Here is a 6,240-nt window from a genome sequence, read left to right as displayed (position 1 = left end):
CAACTTTGTTGAAGTCAGAATTCTGTTTATCGAATGGGTGAATGTATACAGCCGTTTCTATGTTGGGGTTATATATGACCCCTACGGCTCGAAAGCGTTAAATGCCTCCGAAAGTCCTCTGAAACTTCCTTTTCACAGACCAACTGTAACACACCTGAGAACCTCCAAACCCCCCAAAAACGCTCCTGTATTGCCCCCGAAACCCACTGAAGATCCTCTGAATTTTGTGTGAAGTGCCTGCAAAAATCAAAGCTAAGGGAAGACCCTGGGGCGTTTCAGGAAGTCTCAAAAGGTTTCAGCGGAGTACCAGGGGATCTCAGGGGTCTGATGGGGTTTTCGAAAGCATTGCAGACGTTACGGAGGCGTTTTCGAGGGTTTCGAAAGGGCTCAAGTGCGCTGCCGGTTCCAACCCCATCACAGTATTTTAAAGGGGTTTTTGAAACTGTTCTTGAAACCCCCTGATAGGTCCCGGACCTGAAATGTCTGGAAACGCCCCTGAAATCTCCAGAATCCCATTGAAACGCCCTTAAAATCATCATAAACAATTTGAAATGCATCTAAAACCCCTTTAGACACCTTCAATAGGCTTCAGAAACCCCCTGAAACGCACTTGAAAACTCTTTGAAACGCCCCTGAAATGCCCTCAAAACCTGTAAACGCCCTAAAACTCTGAAATGATCGAATGAAACCCCTTGTAACGCGCTTCAAAGGCACCTGAGAACCTCTGAAGCGTTCTTAAAGCTGCATATTTTTTTAATATATACACCCCAAGCCATGTGCATAAAAAGAGGTTCCAACGTATATTAAGGTTTCCGGGTAAAGTATGCTGAAGTTTTAATTTGATTTTAGAACGAATTTTTACAAAATTTTGAAAATTTTGAAAGGGTTTTGCTGGCAATTTATCTTGGAATAATCTTAAATGATTCTAAAATTTTTGATTTATTTTATATCAATCAGCATTTTTTTCTTTATCTTTTTTTCAAGGTTTTGAGTTTTGAATTTAATTTAGAAATTCGAAAATTAATACTAATGAAAGATATTTAAAATAAACTTTTTTGTCTAGAGAACTTGAAAAATGAAAGTTTTTCTGTGTAAGTGTTGGGCTTTTTTTATTATCGTACAGGATTCGGCCGAAGGGTCCCAGATTTTCATGAAACTTTCTGCACAGGCAGGGCTCATGGATATATGAACAAAAAAAATTGAGAAAAATTCAGGACCGCCTATTTTCCCGGAAAACTCAGGTGGAAATTCCTTGTTTTTTTCTGACACTACTTACTTTTAAAAATCATAACTCAAGAACGAAGCATCATAGAAAAAAAGTTTTTTTAGAAAATGAAAGCAATTTTTTTTCAGTAATCCAAAAAAAATAACGGGAAAAAGTTTTCCGCAAAATTTTTACAGTTGAGAAAATTTGCAAACAAAAGCCGGAAAATCAATGCCCGAACTCGTAAAAAAATATCAAAAAATATTTTTGTGAAGGATACTCCATAAGGGGCTGTCCATAAACCACGTGGTCATGAGGAGGGGTTCGGCCTATGAGCATTTTGTATGGACGAATAAAAAAATTTGTATGGACAAATGACCACGCGAGGGGGGTTGAGAAGTCCCAAAAAATGACCACGTGGCTTATGGACAGCCCCTAAGCGTTAATCGCTGAAATTTTTTGGAATGCACTTTTTTTCGTTTTTGAGTTATGGCCAATTTTGTTTAAAAATGTCCAAATGAGGTCTTTTTGAAAAATCATTACTCAAGAACGAAGCTCTACGATGCAAAGTTTTTTTTTAAAATGGAAGCAAATTTTCTCAGGAATCAAAAAAAAAATATAGACAGGAAAAAGTTTTCCACAAAATTGTCCCCCGTTGAGGAAATTCATAAAGAAAAGTCGGAAAAACTATGCCCGAACTCGCGGGAAATTTTCAAAAAAAATTTTGAGAAGCTTTGATGGCTGAAATTTTTGGAATGCACTTGTTTTTCGTTCTTGAGTTATGGCCAATTATGTGAAAAATGTCCATATAACATATGCGTACATGATTATTTTTCACAAAATTGACCATAACTCAAGAAAGAAAAAAAGTCCATTCCAAAAATTTCAGCGATCAAAGCTTATGAAAATACCTTCTCAAAAATAAGTTTTTTTTTTGAAATTTTTCCGCGAGTTCCGGAATAGTTTTTCCGGCAATTCTTCTTGATTTTTCTCAACAATGGAAAATTTTGAAGAAAACTTCATTTTTTTTTATTTTTGAGAAAGTTTGCTTTCATTTTCTAAAAAAGGTTTGTTTCTACGATGCTTCGATCTTGAGTAATAATTTTTCAAAGAAAAGGCTTATATAATACATGTGGATATCTTTCAATAAAATTGGTCGAAACTCAAAAACGAAATAAAAGTGCATTCAATAAATTTCAGCGATTAAACCTTATGAAATAACCGTTTCAAAATATTTGTTTGAAAATTTTCCACGAGTTGTTATTACGGATTTTCTTTTCACTGTGGAAACTGTGGAAAATTTTGTGAAAAACTTTTTCCAGTTCATATTTTTTTAATTTCTGGGAAAATTTGCTTTCATTTTCTAAAATAAACTTTGTTTGGATGATGCTTCGTTCTTGAATTATGATTTTTCAAATTAAGTAGTGTCAGGGGAAAACAAATAATTTCCACCTGAGTTTTCCGGAAAAATAGGCGACCCTGAATTTTTTAAATTGTCTACATGTTCATATATTCATGAGCCCAGCCTGTGGAAAAAAAATTCTTGAAAATCTGAGACCCTGCCACCCAATTTGCACGATAATAAAAAAAATACCCTGTTCTAAAAATTTAGTCATTCCATAAAAATATTTTTCGAATCGCAACTAAGGTTGCACCAGATATAGAAGAAGAATTCATCCTCGTTGGAATGAATTCTTTTGTCGATAAATCCTACCACGACATCTTCACAATTTCTTTCAGCATCTACTTAAGAAATTTCTTCCAGAAATTTCCTATAATTCCGTCATAGTTTTCTTCTGAAATTTCTGCAAAATAATCCAGGAATTTCTCCGAGAACAATTTCAGAAATTATTCCAAAGGTTACTCGAGCAATTCATTGCCTTTGAGAATTCTATAAAAAAAAATTCTAAAATTATAAAAAACCAGATGTTTCTCCAAAGATGTATCTTGAAAATTTCAAAAGCACATCTTCATAAATGTCTCTAAGGATTGTAAAAAGAACTACTCAGAAAAAGGCTTCAGGGATTTATCCAAGATATTGTTTTAAAAGTTGCCCCCGAAATTCCTTGACAACAAAAGGTATTTATTCAAACATTCTCCCAATGCATACTACAGAAATTCAATCAAAGATTCTTCGCAGGGTTTTTTAGACATTCCACCGAACTTTCTTCCAAAGTATTCGGGATAGTTGACCGAATTTTCGTCCATGGATTCATCTAAAAAATTTTCCACGAGTATTCCTTCCGAGATTTATCATTCATGTTTTTCGAGAAATTGCTCAGATTTCAGACTTTTGATCCGTGGATTTCTCTAAAAATTTCACAACGAAAAGATCGTATGAAAATTATTTTTGAAATTATTCTGAAGATTCTTTAAATAGTTTTTGCAAAGAGTCCTTCAAAGGCTCCTTTCTATACTTGTCTCAGGATGCTTCTAAGGATCCTTCTTGAAACTCCTCCCAGAATTCCTCCAATTTTTTTAGGAATTTCTTCAGAAATTCACCCTTCAGAAATCTTTAATCCAAAGATTTCTCAAAATTTCTATTTAAGAAGAACTATTCCGAGAGCTCTTTGAAGTATTACTCCAGGCAGGCCACCGCAGAGTTCTCCAAAAATTCTTTTAAATCTACTGAGGGTTCCTCTTAAAACGTCTTCTATAGAAATTCCTCCTTAAATTCTTCAAGGAATCCGCCTGAAGTTCCTCCGAAGGCTACTTTAGAAATTATTCCGAGGCATCCTTCTGAAATACTACGAAAAATTATAGCTGAAATTTCTCCAATGACTCTGTCAAATCTTGTAGATTCCTGAAAAATCCTTCATAAGTGCCTAGAGTAATTCCTCCAGGAAATTCATCAAGTTTCCAAATAATTTATCCATGATTTTTTGTATTTTCCTCTCGTTAATAAATACAGGGGGTGGCCAGGGGTGGGAAAGGCAACTTTTTTTTCACACAAAAAAGTTTAACATGTTAGAGTGCATGAAAACATGACATGTTTAACATGATAGAGTGCATGAAAAATTCTCAAATTTTGACTGATTGTCAACCTATTATATGTGCATTATTGGTACAAATTTGAGCTCGATTGGTTAATATTTCGTAAAGCTGTAACCGTTTACGTAAAACACTATTTTTCAGACAGCTTATTTTTGAACTTTCATATCTCCGAAACCAGTGATCCGAATCAAATGAAAGTTTGAACGTTTATCGACAATATATTATAGCTTCAAAAGTTATAAGAGCGTATGTATTTTTTAAACATTTAAAAAAGTTATCATAGTTTGTCACTTTTTGAATCTTTTTTGAAAAAGTATAACTTTTTTAATATCAATGTCAATAAATTTTAGTTTTGTTATTCAAAGATATTTTACTTCTGTTCTCAAGATATCTCTATTTCGATATATTAGAGCCTATTTGGATTGAAGGAAGGTAATTTAATAATTTTTGTATGGTAATGTAAATTTGACTTATTTTCCTCTATATGGGTGAAAATGTTAAACCGGTATAATTTTATTCGTCGTAAGAAAATATTACATTTTATAATGTTGCATCAAGTATAAATATATTGTTGATAAATGTTCAAAATTTCATTTGATTCGGTTCACTGGTTTCGGAGATATGACAGTTCAAAAATTGGTTGTCTAAAATATAGTGTTTTACGACAACGGTTCTAGCTTCGCGAAAGATTAACCAATCGCTCAAAATTTGTTCAAATAAAAAAAAAAAAAGATATTTCTGTGGGATTTGAACAAACAATAGTGTCATACCCCTTGTCTGATCTTCCCCTAGCAAGCACCACGACGAGTTTGCTAGTGTGATGCTGCCTCATTGAGAAGTGGAGCTATGGAAAAGTGAGTAACCTTGATCTAAAGGTTCCATATAATGCCAAATGATTCTGAGATGGCTGGGAAAAGATTTTTGTGGGAAGGCAACATTCACAATTTCCAAAAATAATTTCCTAACATATTTTTCAGATATTAGTCTAAGACTCTTAAGGTGGAGCTCGTAAGTTTCTTTAGGAATTCCTTTAACAATTCTTTACGAAACGTTTCTCCAGAAATTTCTCCAAGATCTAGAATTCCTCAAGACTACTTCTCAAATTCTTCCGATGTTTCTTTGGAAATTACTCTGCAGATTCTTTCAGTAAGTTCGTTAAGAATACTTCCAAAGATGCTATTACAAAAACCTCCAACAATGTTTCTGGGAATTTTCTCCTGAAGTTTCTCTAGTATTTCTCAATAATTTTATATCTTGGAGTAAAATATTTTTGTTTTCAAACCTATATCTAAAAATAATATTTATGAAGGTTTCCACGAAACTTCCCAAAAGCATTACTTGAAAAAAACAAGGAGAAATTTCTAGTCTAGTTTAGCCTAGTCTAAACGAAAAAAAAATCATAAAAATTATCGACTACATCTATCATTTTTCTTGTAAATATTAATACTTGCAATACATCAGAAATGCATCACAAGCAGTATAGCGGCCAGAGCTACTCTGCAGCGTAATGGAAATTATTATGGATATCAAATTTGGATCCACATTGAAGCCATTGAACGGAGACATCTCGTACCAACCGCTCAGTTTTTTTTTACAAATCGATGGGAGTGACGTAGCTTAGAGAGTTTATGACACTCCTTTGATTTTTTGTGTCCTGGGATTGAACACGGGTATTTCCCCCTCGTGTTCGAGCCAATATGCCTGAATTTCTTGTTACCAAATTTTACGAAAAGAAAGGGTTATTCGACAAATTTTCATGGATCCAAAAGACTGCTTAAGGGTTTGATTTCCTCGCATTTTGCTTCTTACAGGCAACGTTACCACCTTGGAAATTCTACAGTGGGTTGCTGAAAAATTTCTTCCTGAACAATGCCAATTTTATTTAAACAAATGATTTTTGTTGAGTTCTCCGATATTTTACGAGCTTTTTCCCCAACACAGATTAGGTCAACGAAATTTATTTGAAACCGCCAACTTTTTCAGATTTTATCAATTTATATCCTTGAAAGCAAGATCTTCCTGCACATACGCTTTTGAGCCTC

This window comes from Aedes albopictus, chromosome 1 (assembly GCF_035046485.1).
Source record: "Aedes albopictus strain Foshan chromosome 1, AalbF5, whole genome shotgun sequence".
NCBI lineage: Eukaryota > Metazoa > Arthropoda > Insecta > Diptera > Culicidae > Aedes > Aedes albopictus.
This window is presented reverse-complemented; position numbering follows the sequence as displayed.